Here is a 13,706-nt window from a genome sequence, read left to right as displayed (position 1 = left end):
CATGTTAACTTCACATCCTTAAGAGTGGACCATGTATCTTTGCCAAAGTGAAGATGCTTCTCTAAAAGATTTTGTGGCTCCCCTGTGACTTTTTTTTTTTGCTCCCTGCTGCTGCCACTATACCTAGGTCCACCACACCCCACCTGGAATTTCCAGCTTCCTCAGGGCTCTCCCTTCTGGTTTTCTTTCCCTTCCATTATGCCTTGGACACCTACTCCAGACTAATTTGAGTCTTGTTCTCATCAGGTCATTTCTCCCTCACAGATCTTCAATGGCTCCCTTTTTTCCTATTGGGTAGTTTCCAAGTTACCATTAGCTTTTAAAAGCTTTACATAACCAAGCAGAACATGACCTTTGGAATTGAATCTGACACTGTTCTGTTTCACATTTTTCCTCAGCTGGTGTAGGCTGTTCACTGTCTCTTGAAAGAGACATACTTGTTGCTTCTACAACATTTCTCTTAATTATCCCCTTATTAGAATTTTTGTCCTTCTCAATGTGTAGTACCTTTAATTCCAGGTACATTTCCAGCTCCCTTAATTTCCAGTCCTGTTCTATTCCCACCTCCTTTCTGATAATTTCACATGGCACTCACCTCTCCCCACAGGCATTCATTGCATTAAATCAATCTCTCGTCTTTAATGATGTTTTTTGGCATAGCTTTTTGCTTTCCTAGTGCACTATAGTGTAGTCATAAGGCTGTCATTTAGCTATTTTTGTCTGCAGACTCCTTTAGGGCAGACACTGAATATTTTAGCTTTTAGAATACTGTATGTAGAACAACTCATTGATTTTGGATCTGAATCATTACTAGCTGTGCCGGGGCCATTATATAAACTCCTTCAGCCTCAGTTTGCCCAGCTCTAAGAATAGAATTGTAGTGAGTATAGGGACACCCATGGGAACACTTAGTGCTCAATAAAGTTCTTTCACACTTGTCCTAGGCACAATACCCTTGCTCAATAATTATTTCCCAAGTGCACCAAAGAAACATTCACATTAGTTGAAACCCTTCTCTTAATTATTAACTTAAAGATGTATCAAAACCCAAATCCAAAAGATTTGAAAGCTGTATGGTTCTCCATGGAAAATCGTTTATGGATGGCAGTTCCTGAAGCGTTTTACCAGCATCAGCTATATTCTGGACTCAATTTCATGTAAACAAGATGAGCTTACCAAAAGCAAAATCCTGGAACATGCCAGTCATGGGGATGCTAACAAAGCTGCCTCGAAGCCAGCCCTGTTGAAGGATTCTGGAAGACAGATGGCAGCACAATTCCAACGCAACAGCTCCTGTATTCCTCTCGGAAGCTGGCTATGCAGCAAAGGCTGGGAAACGTAGTAATACAATAGGAAAAAACTAAGATGAGATATTTGGAAAGTAAGTGCAATGAAGATAGAAGAATCCATATTTAACGCTTTGGGCCTGTCCAGTCCATGAAGCAATAAGGAGGAGCCCAAACCACATTAGACTGTTAACAACAACAAAACCGGCACGAACATTACAATAATAAAGATTCATGTAGAAAGTCATAAAGAAAGTTGGAAGGCTTAAAATCACTCACATATGTGAAAATACCAAAATAAATGTATCATATTTAGGAATACATATGTGTAAGAGTATGTAACCAAAGAACATTGAAGTTATTCATCAGTAATAACTTTCATGCAAATAAATTTATGCTCTATCCTTAATTTGTCCAGGAAATGATTAAAAGAATGTGAGCTTGTACTGTGGATACACGTTTGAATAATATTAAGAAATCTGTTTTGGTCACAGAGATTTCATGTCAGAGAATATAATCCATTGCTTAAAAAAGAAAAAAAGAAGAAAAAGTAAGGAAAGGGATGTGTTTACCAGGGTGCTTAGTCCAAGTGTCATTTCTCTTCCTTTAAAAAAAATAATGGAACTGTTTCTAACATGTTTTCAAAATATTTATAGATCAGGAGTGACTCCTCTTTAGAATGCTTGAGAAATGCTCAAAAGGTGTTAATCATTACTGTGGATAGATGTCATCACATTACTATTGGTAAATAATGTACCTAATTTATTTAAAGTTGTAATTCTTTTGAAGGATTGAAAAAGCCAGAAAGGATTTTGATGAGGTGAAATGCTTAGGGTTCAACATTCTGGGTAAGTTTTTATCATTTTTTTTCAACTCACGACTCACTTTCTGTCTGTACCTGAGAAGGATCAGCAGTACACAATGAGCAGCCCATGCTTACATTCTAATGCCCAAGCAAAGATAAATCGTATGAACATTTGTTTCTTTTTTTCCCTAGTAAGTTTAAATAATAATTTTCAGACTTCATTTTAGAACCAGAAGGCCATGGCAAATCAGTTAAATGGCTTGGCCATTCTCCGAGCAAGAATCAGCTAGATCAGCACGACGTAGTGTTGAAAACACAGCTGATGGATAACCGAGCGATTCTTCTTTTCAGCTGGCTGTCTAGACCTCACTGGGGAGGCAGGAACAAAGATGTAGACAGGAGCCTCAACTTGGCTTTTTGCTATCTGCGAGTGTAGTGGTGTGGCCGGAGTGTGGCTGGGGCTCTACTGCACTGGCCCATAAACCAGGGGCAGGGATATTTAGATGTTCTACTTGCTCTTGAATCTGGCCTTCCCTACTCTTACTACTGGATTGGAAGAGATGGACATCCCACCATTTCTCTTCAGAAAGAACTCTTGTGGGTAGGTGAGTTTTGCTTTTTGCTTTTCACATTTTTTTTTCTTGCTCTGTAATAGCAACTTAGAGGACCTAATGATAATGTCATTTCTATCACCTTAAATTCCATCACGGTGAGTGGAAAGTGGATAGGGAAGAAAGGTTAAGCCTTGTGTTTAGTCCAGCCTTTGCCTAAAGGACATTTGTTGGACAGGAAGTTTTATTTAAGTTGACAGATGGTTAACTGGGAATCACGACACACTGTAGTCTATCGTCGTCAGCACGCTACTTTAGTTGCCTGTGGTTTCTCGTTTGTGTTTTAAAGAATTAGCACTTTATAATGTGCTCTGAGGTATTTGGTTATAAATACAAACTAATAAATTCCTAAAAAAGAACTGCCTTTAACTAAGGGAATTTATAAACCAAAAGAACAATGAAAGAGATGTCAGATCTTCCCCAGAGACCCAAGACGTACATGGGAAGGCAATGGGTTCTGAAAATATTTTCTTATCCTAAAAATAGACATATGTATATTTATATGTAGATACATATACATGTTATACGCACATATTCCAACACATTTCATTAGATAAAAGGGAGGTCAGTTTTTACTTATACCTTTAAGATATTTAAATACTTCTGCCTATCTCATTAAAGAAGTCCCTAGTTACTTAACCTTCTTGTTCCAGGATCTTTATACCTTTCAAAAAAGCCAGAAATCAAGACTGAACAAGCCAAAGACTCCAGTGAAGAGTAAGAGAAACTCTTAAGAGCTCAGTGAATGACAGAAGATGCAATAAGAGCTTAGCCCTAGTGTCCAGAGGAGAGAATCAGCATGTGGTCAAAGCCAAACCCTACTGGTGCTAAGTCAAAGTTGTTTAGAAAAAAATGTACTTTTAAAGGAAAGGAAGGAAGGGAAGGGAAGAAGGACGGAAGGAAGGAGGGAGGAAAGAAAGGGAAAGAAAGAAGCCAGATGCTCCAGTTGTGTGTGTTGGGCAACAAAAGCAGTGGGTGGTCAGATGGGGATTAGCAGAAGTCACGTGGATTGAGTAAAGTGCAGAAATGTATCAGTGAACAGATTTGTAGGCAGATGCCTTAACTTCTCTGAATCCCAGCTTCTTCATTAGTAAAATTGGGATCCTAACAGGATCTACCTAATAGAATTATTACATTATTTATAAAGCTATTCATGTAACAAATGAAAAGGGTGTCTAAATCGTATTTACTGAGTTCTTCCTGTTAGCTCTATGGCATGAAGTTTTCAAAAATCAGTGTCTCTCATGATATTGCTTGCCTACCCACCTTTCTATGGTTTATGTTGGCATTACTTGTTGGTGTATTTGATTTTAATTATACTCTTCCTCTGTAACGTGCTGTTTTTCCAGTGTTGAGTCCAAAGATGGTGTATGGAATTATGAATGAATTAGTAGCCAAGGAAGCTGAGATTTTTAAAGGATGATGTATTCTTAGTGGGGAAATAAAGTTTAATATTAACACAAGTATCAAATTAGTCAGACAAGATACTGGCTCATTTGAAAATACATCAAATATATAATATATTACTGGAATACACATACTACCATGAACCAAAAGGGCATCAGTTCTGCCTACAGGATTCCTATTCTGTTCCTCTGTGATCCCATATAGCTAATCTGTTGTGTGTGGGGAATTTTCAGGGAAGGATTTCTGTGGATGGAGGAGCCTCTACTTTCCATCTGGTACTATGGCTTTTATTTATTTTTTATTTTTTATTTACTTTTAAAAAGATTTATTTATTTGACAGACAGAAATGACAAGTAGGAAGAGAGGCAGGCAGAGAGAGAGGAGGAAGCAGGCTCCCTGCTGAGCAGAGAGCCCGATTTGGGGCTTGATCCCAGGACCCTGAGATCATGACCTGAGCCAAAGGCAGAGGCTTTAACCCACTGAGCCACATAGGCACCCTGTACTATGGCTTTTAAAGCAGGAGTCTGCCTCGTGATCTAGACCCCTGGTAAGTAGATAGGTAAGAAGAAGGGGAAAAAAATAACAAAACCAAAGAAAGAAACAAAAAATTCACTTCTTCACCTAACAGCCATTTGTTGATTTATTCTTCTAATTATTAGCTAGCTTTAAATTGAAGTCCTTTGTGAGTGTTTAAGGATTTGTTAAAACAATAAAAAATCAGTAATGTAAAATAACTAATATTTGGACAAATCCTCTCTTTATTTGGGTAGTATATTATTAAGTTCCCAAACATTAAAAAAAAGAAAGATACCTACAAAAGGTCAACAGTGCTCTAATTTTTAAAATTCTATAAGTTCTATAAATATTTATGAAAAGGAATAAAGGTGGAGATAAACATAATCAGTTTTTAAAAATCTTGAGAAGCAGGCATGAAAAATGACAAAAGGAATTAAGACATCCAGAGTAGATGCAGAAACATTCAGAAAAGCATTGCATTTTAGGAGATTGATTCACTAGATACATTTCTCCTTACACTGTCCCCAGGTGAAGGGGCTTTAGGCAAACTAGACTGACATAAATAAACAGAGGTCTACCTGATCCAACAAGAGTGGGGTCATGTCACACCACAGGCCAAAGATTTTCCAGGTTTGTCATCCTGGCTCTGAACTTGGCTCATGGGGTATCTGAATTGTGAGTGTGGCAAGATGAAGTTGAAATGAATGATCCTCCAAGAACATGCATTACCATGTCTGGGACGAACTTCACATAAACATAATTGGTACTTGGGTCTTCTTAAAGAAGAGGTTCCCTGTTCTACTTGAGGTCCTTAGTAGCAGTTCATTCACAGAACCTAAAAGGTGGAGAAAGGGAACTTTGTAACATCTGGAGTTTTGCTGAAAACCACAGAACCTTTGGCAATCTTAGTCGAGGCCGCCTGTGTTGATGAATGACTGGAACAAGTCATGCCCGGGAACTCCACTGCTTGGATGGGAAGCTACCTGGGGTTAGCTTAAAAATGGTGATGACTGAGCTCTATGCAGACTGCGGATTTCTGCAGAAGGTCTGGACAGTATATTAGAATAATCATCCAAATAATAGTAATTCTAACACTCCTAGGACAGGAATTCATGAAGTACACCATTCGTTAACTAATGGGACACAGCATTACACGTGGCTTATAGGCTTTGTGAGTTTGAACTGGCGTAGAGGCAACACCCCAAGAAGTCTGTAGGTACCCCAGAGAAGCCAGCTCTTTGCAGGCACAGGATTCTCTAATATAGGTAAACCAACCTGTGTATTAATACACTGCATCCGAGGAAAACTCTTGGGCCGGGAGTTCCCGTTTTTTATTTTTTACACTAAATCAATCGCAAAATAGCAGTTGTGATGTGAGGTCTAGTTTTCACCTTCCTAACTGGAAAAGTCTTTTTGGTGTGTCCTATTGTGGGCAACACATAGGGATTTCCTACCCCTAGTAAGGGGGAGAGTGAAACTGCAACCCAACTGGTCAGAAATAGAAAAGCTTCAAAAGCGTTCTGTCAGAAAGCAGAGTAAGTAGAGGTAGGCCTCCCTTGCCTCAGCATTGTGTTCAGTGACACTTTTGCGTACCGAACTTTTCATTGTTTTGCATGGTTCTGTTGTATAAAGCCAAGAAACAGTTCAGCATGCATAAGTTTCCATTAACATAATACCACGCTCATCAAGCACTACTGTTAGTTACTCCAGAACATACTGGGTCACAGGTAGCTGACAAGAGAATTTGTTCTTTAAACTGGAATGTGTTTGAGAGTGAAAGGGGACCTTATTATTATTATCCCATGGGACAACAGGCATACTCAGGATTGCCCAAGGCAAAAATAGGGTCACTGTGATGTTAGGTTTGTAACCAGGCAAGACCAAGGACAAATGGGAAAGAAGAGGTAACTGACAGCATCAGTGGTATCAACACTGTGGGACACAAGGTGTGCTCTTAAGATGATTATTTAGCTGGAGTGTTAGCCTGTCACATTGCTAGCTCTGTGACATCTATCATATCGTGGGTCCAACGGCAGGTCTTGACTTGCCCCGTGTCATACTGGCAGCTCAGCATGCTCAGGCTTGGCAAGAGTCTGAGGGTTAATGGAAGTTAAGCCTGAGCTTGACCATTCTCCCCAATACTGGTAGGATATGGTATTTACCAGTGACGGGTATAATGCAAAAATGGATTTGCATTTCTAGTAACACATAGTTTGACTAATTAGCATGTTTGGAATATGATAGACAATAAATATGCAGAAATGAAATATAATGTGTTGCTACACAACTTCCTTGACAAACGGTCATCCACAATGGTATCTATGACAAAAAAACATACAGTTTCATAGTCAATTTTATTACTCCCCAACTCTAGTTGTTATATATTCTTTCTTAGATTACATTGATCTGAAGTCTTTCTGTACTTCCTACACTTTTCTGTCTCTGAAATAATAAAGGACAAATTTCTTTCCTTTCTTGGTACTCTTACCTTACCCCCTGGACACTTACTTCTCTCTGTTAAAATAAAGTCCCCGTTGCTTCAACCATTCATTATATGGTTTGTTCCTAGCTACTGAGAAGAAAAGTATGTTAGAAATAGCTTGAGAAAATGTGTGAAATTCTCTTGTTTAGTGTCAGAATTAAAGATAAGTCACTGTTTGTTTTCTATATGATATAGAGCATTAACATCTTGATTCATGAGCTGTACTTATTGGGGATGATAAATTTTAGTGCCCTGTTCTGTTAGCTATTATCTTTGCGTTGTCTCATTTATCACTTTTTAATCTACTTTGTGAACAGTCAGATCTGTCACTAGAACCTCAAGAAACTGTTAAATAAAACTGTTTTCTAAGAAAATATAGTGGCTCTGTCATTGTAGAGCTATTTTGTTTTAAAAAGTTGGTTTACAATATCTCTGTACCATCTCCTGCCTTTAATTCGTCGTTGCTTCCACGTTGCTAAGCTAGGCTTCAGTGGACGTATTGATTCTTTTAATCAGTCATTATTTCCAAAGATTTTTTTTTTTTTTTTTGAGTTTGCCCTCTATGCATGATGTAATAAGCACGGGGTGTTATATAAGACTGATGAATCACTGACCTCTGTCTCTGAAACCAATAATACTTTCATTATGTTAATTAATTGAATTTAAATTTTAAAAAAGAGTATGCCCTATCTATGCATACTTGGCATCCATGTTGCCAAGTTTCTGGTGAGTAAATACAGTTGTTGTAAGTCTGGATACATTAAAAGAACTGTGCATGTGTGTAATCTGCAGACGTGGTGATGAGGGAACTAATGAGGAACTTAAGTTTGTTAGGCCACAGTAGAGGGGACATAGGACGTTTATAAAGTGTCTCAAGGGTTAAAAAGCATTTGTGTTGGGGCGCCTGGGTGGCTCAGTAGGTTAAAGCCTCTGCCTTCCACTCAGGTCATGATCCCAGGGTCCTGGGATCCAGCCCTGCATCAGGTTCTCTGCTCAGTAGGGAGCCTGCTTCCCTGTCTCTCTCTGCCTGCCTCTCTGCCTACTTGTGATCTCTGTCTGTCAAATAAAAAAAAAAAAAAGAAAAAGAAAAAAAACTTAAAAAAAAAAAAAAAGAAGCATTTGTGTTGATTTTATTTTATGTGGTCCTAACAGAAATGTGGAAGTTGTTAAAGGAAGAAAACTCTCAGAGCTATCTGTGCTCTGAAGATGCTTTCCAGAGGAGATGGCTACTTTTTGAAATGCAAAGTGATGTGCCCACGCAGAGAAAACCCTGTCCAGTGGCCTGGGCGGACGGAGGGAGTGTGTGTCGAACGCACAGCCCTGGAGGCCGCTTCGTCCCGTGGCCGATCTGCAGAATGAGCTTTGTGACTTTTGCTCTTGACGGTTTATTCTCTGCTTCCAGTTCTGAAGCAGTGAATTTTCTGTGAAAATGACGTGGGTGTTCACAGCAGGAATCTTAGCAGGTATTCTGCAACCAGGGGTAACAGAGAAATCGTTTGTAGATTTAGGTTATTTGAGGATTAGATGTTTGTCAATTGGGAATCTGAAAAGAATCAAAATTATAGAAAAAAAATATTTTCCAGAGGCAGCATTTCTTGGGTATTTCTCCCCAAACGCTTTAGCTGTAGACCTGTCAATTTTTAAATTACTCGGGTTTTTACATGTTTAGCTCTAAGACAATAAAGAACTTGAATTTGCCCCTGGGCCCGTTGTTGGGCTCTAATTACAGGAATTAGGTGAATACCAACCAGCTCAGTCACAGTGGCTCCAGAACGTTTTAAGGGGCTGTGTTTGCCCAGTGTATGGCCTCATGTGCAAAACAGGAGACTGCTTACACAAATAGAAGCGTGCACGTGCAAATTCCCTTTTGTGTTGAGAGCCGCTATTTTGCACAGATAATTATCAGGCTGCATTCCCACTAAATATGGTGTCTGCCTTAAATTGGGGGCTTAATTGTGAAAATTGATCCTTTGAAGACATGAAACTCTTTGAAGGTTTCTTTCCTGACTGCAAAATTTTATGGGTTTTGTCTATAAATTGAGTTGTGCAGAATGACCGGACTGATAAATTCTATAGACTGAGGTCCAGTGGTGTTACATTACCCATTTTCTCCTAGAATACCGTCTCTGGCACAAGGACCCATGGGCCATGGGTTGATGATGACATTTACTTTCCAGGAATTCAGGTCTCTGCTTTTGGAAATTTTCCCTCTCATTTGGATAATCTCTCATTGCCAATAATGAGAGCAGCAGAGGAATTAAAAACATGTTTCTATCTATGAGGGTAAACTATGTCACGAAGTAGTCCTGATTATTATCTGGAAATGAAGGCAGTATTTAACATTAATGGATGATTATATTGGTGTGAAATGCTTGAGCACTGGGGAGAAATGGCTCTAAAAAATCCAAGGTTTATACTTGCTGTATATATCATTTCTGAAGGAGAAAATGGCTGACAGAGCTAATATTAGTCCCCAGATCTTTCCACGGTGCAGGATTAAAATTTAATTTGACATGTAGATGCAGACAAGTGGAGTTTGCACCTTTTAAAATCTTTGTTCAGAATCTTTAATTGGCGGGCTTCTATGGCTATTTTTTATTTCCTTCTCTGCTCTGCTGATCCTAAAAGCGATAGTACAAAGCTGGCTGGGAAAATTAAATTTAAAAATAAAGAAATAAGCATGTGACTGTGTGACCAGCAGGCAAGGTAGCCTCGTTTGTGGTTTGCACTCTAAATCAGGGCTGTTGCTGTTAGCTACTCTGTAACTTTGCCTCAAACATTTCCACAAAGAACCTTCCTCATTGCCACATGCCAAGCCACGGGATGGGCTGTGGTATGGCCTAGAAGCCCACATCTGTGCCATGTTATGAAGGTGGATCACAACTGTGGTTTTGAAACACTGTCTTTAATATATTTTGCGTGTGAATTGACGCAACCCTTCTGGAGGGAAATTCAGCTGTATCCACTCAAAGACTTAAAAAATGCCTACACTCCATGACTCAGCAGTTTAATTTCCTAGAATTTATCGGAAGGAAGAAAAAAAAATCAGTGATGTACCTTAAGATGTATAAATATAGTTGTTCTTCAGAATGTTATGTATAATTAAAATTTTGAAAGTTATTTATGTTGTGCAATGAAAGATTGCTCATATAAATTTCATTGAATAAAGGGTATGGAGCCATTAAAAAAAGATGTGATACAGTTATACAGGTGTCAGGAAATGTTTATGATTGTCTAAAAATGGAAAAAGTAGTTTTGTTCACTTTAAACTACTTTTTGTAAAAACAGAGGTAAATACAAAATAACGAACATTAGCATATTATATAATTTGTGTATGTATAATGTTATTGACTACTGTCATCATACATTATTATCATTGTTAACCTTGGACTTGTGTGTGTGTGTTTTAGTAGTTTTTAAAAAACTAATAATGATCATATATTAATAGTATTATGTTCAGGTAGATAATTGTTCTATTTTTTTTTCCCTCTCATATAGACTTTCCAAAAGTAGCCATGTTTTATGGAGAACACAATAGAATTTCCAAAGGCAGTGATGTATTATGTCTTGGGAACATACAAGCAATGAGTGGGCTTTCAATTAAAAAAAACTCTGTTATTACTAACGTACCCTCTTACCCGACTTCTCCCTTCCTGTGTGCGATAAAAATGGCCGCAGTTGTCCACTCTTTTCCAAACCTTACTGAACTGCACTACAACAGTGTCTGCTCCCCCTCACTGCCGCAGAGCTTGAAATAAACAATGCCCCTGCACCCAGGGCACACAGAATACTCTAACCACCAAGGGGGTATGCTTTAGGAGGCTGCTTCTGTCATATTAGAAGCTGAGAAAGGATTGAAAAAATATTAAATAGTAGAAAAAAGATTGATGGGATAAGGGAATTGGGACCGACAAGTTCAACTTCCAGGTAACTGGTTTGGGCAACTGGAATTGTAGTGCCATTATCCAAAATGGGAGAAACTGGTTTGGGCAACTGGAATTGTAGTGCCATTATCCAAAATGGGAGAATGGAAAGGAGCAGGGATGGATAAAGAAGAAAATGTACCAGATTCTGAACACTTGTAGTATGAACAAAATCACATTGTCATTTGCAAATAAATGTGCAGGACTGTGATTATTGCCAAAGGGCACTGATACAGTTTAATTGAGAAATATTTCCTATGAACATTCTTCAAAAAAATTAAAGGAACCCTTCTTGCCCCTTCTTTGGAATGGAGGTGCCTTGAGATAGCGACACTGCCAGCATCACTGAGCGGCAGCACCACACCCTCTCACGGATGCATGCACCGGCCACCACGCACCGTGTAGGAAGACTGTGATGGGCTGGGTGTGGCTTCCACCCAGGGGAGCTCTCAGTGCAGAAGGTGAGAACAAGGATTATAATGCAATATGGTCAGTGCAGTAAGTGACAGATGTACTTTAAACTGCCAGCTCAGAAGAGGGAATACTTACTCTTTGGTCCTTGAAGTTCTATTTAAGCTTTAAAACCAGGGTGATGCTTGATTTGGATCTTGGAGATTGAGTAGGCACGGAAATTGTAAGTTCTTACAAATTATGAGTACCTACAAATTATAAGTGGTAACAAGTGGCAATGGAGACCCATCATTTAGGGTTTTGTTAGGCCAACACAAAGGACAAATTTAGTTCAAATGAACCACTGTAAAACGTTTTTTTGAATTCCACATATATGGCCTATCCCCGACATGCCATCTAAGAAACACCAAACGTGTCTCAGCTGGGAGGAATGACATACCTTTACTATCAAAGAAGTGAGACCCGTCCAAGTGGCAGACCTGCTTGTAAGGCCTAAGCAGAACAAGAACTGACAGAAGTGGGAGAAATGAACCTTCAATTATTCCACCAATTCATCGTAACTCTCAGTTTAGATGAATGTTTCTCAATCTTATTTTCATGCCCTTTATCCTGCCAAGAAGCCTTGTTGACATTTTTCCTAATTGCCTCTTCTTTTCCACATGAAATTTATTTTTTTTTAAGATTTTATTTATTTATTTCGCAGACAGAGATCACAAGTAGACAGAGAGGCAGGCAGAGACAGAGAGAGGGGGAAGCAGGCTCCCCGCTGAGCAGAGAGCCCGATGTGGGGCTCGATCCCAGGACCCTGGGATCACGAGAGGAGCCAAAGGCAGAGACTTAACCCACTGAGCCACCCAGGCACCCTCCACATGAAATTTAAATACCACAGATGTACTTCATCTTTTTACACACAGCCAAAACTACTGTAACATCTAAGCTTTATTTCATGCTACAGGAACCGATTATTGTCCCATTGGAGTTCAGAATGCCCCCACTGCTTATGTGGGCTTTAGGAGAGGATGTTAGCACAAAATGTTATGTCTCCTAGACTGCTTGGCAGCCAACATTATTTTATTTTATTTTATTTTTAAAAATCTGTTTGTTTATTTTAGAGGGAGAGGGAGGGGCAGAAGGAGAGGGAGAGACAGAATCTCAAACAGACTCCCCCGCTAAGTGCAGAACCTGACTCAGGGCTTGATCCCATGACCCTGAGATATCACGACATGAGCCCGAACCTCGAGTCAGACGCTCAACGAAGCCAGCCAAATGTCCCGGCCAACATTTTAAGAGGGGGCTATTTACATGCCTCAGGTACACAAATCACAGAACATGCAATTGACTGACATCAAACCTTTTAGTGTGACCTCAAGCAACCATTCAAAGCAGAAGTTTTGTTCAGGTATGAAACCATTCTCAATTTCTGAAGTGTAGTTCTCTGGTGAAGATTATCACTGCCTTTTATTTCTCAGATTTTCTGACAGCATATCATTTTGCTTTCACAGTGTCATGGGTAATAATTTAAAAAATAGAGAGCAAAAACTCTTCAAATGGACAGATCTCTTTCTTTTTGGGCCGTAAATTTCCTCTGGCTAACCTCAACTATACAAAATCACAGCAACGAGCAGTTAGAGCAGTTTCAAAGAACACACACACACTCACAAACTAAAAAAGAGGCATAATTTTATTTGGCAAACACAAGCTGTGGACAGAATTGTTATGTAAAGTGTAATGTTTCAGAAAATAGCATACCCACAACTATGCATCATAGAGGCTGCTTGCAAAAGAAAGTAGAGTTTGGTGAAAAGAGGGAGGAGGAAGCATCCCCAGGAAGATAAAAAGGACAACTTCCAGGTTGCAAAACTTAAAGGGGAAGGCATTTGGAAGGGAGATGGATTGAGGACTTGAAGTGACATGTTTAGGATCTGAGGAGCAAAGGGCTTTAGATAATTCCCTAGGATACCCAGCAGACACACTAGGGGACTCAACAAGATGCAGATGGAGCCATGAGCTCCAGAAGATGGATGTTCTGGAAATTGAAGCATGGACATCAGAAAAGCACGCAGGATACCAGAGAAAGACTTCCCCAGATTCTACCAGGTAGTTTGACCCCCTGCCCCAGAATTTTGTAGCATTAGGCAAAAGATTTGGCCAGTTCCATTCATCAACCACTGAAATGACATGTTATTCAAGTCATTTGTTAAAAACTATAAAAAGTATTTAAAATATTTTAAAATAAAAATACTGTAGGTATTTTCCCAGGAGCAA

This window comes from Lutra lutra, chromosome 4 (assembly GCF_902655055.1).
Source record: "Lutra lutra chromosome 4, mLutLut1.2, whole genome shotgun sequence".
NCBI classification, from domain to species: Eukaryota; Metazoa; Chordata; class Mammalia; order Carnivora; family Mustelidae; genus Lutra; species Lutra lutra.
Note: the sequence above shows the minus strand (reverse complement) of the source record.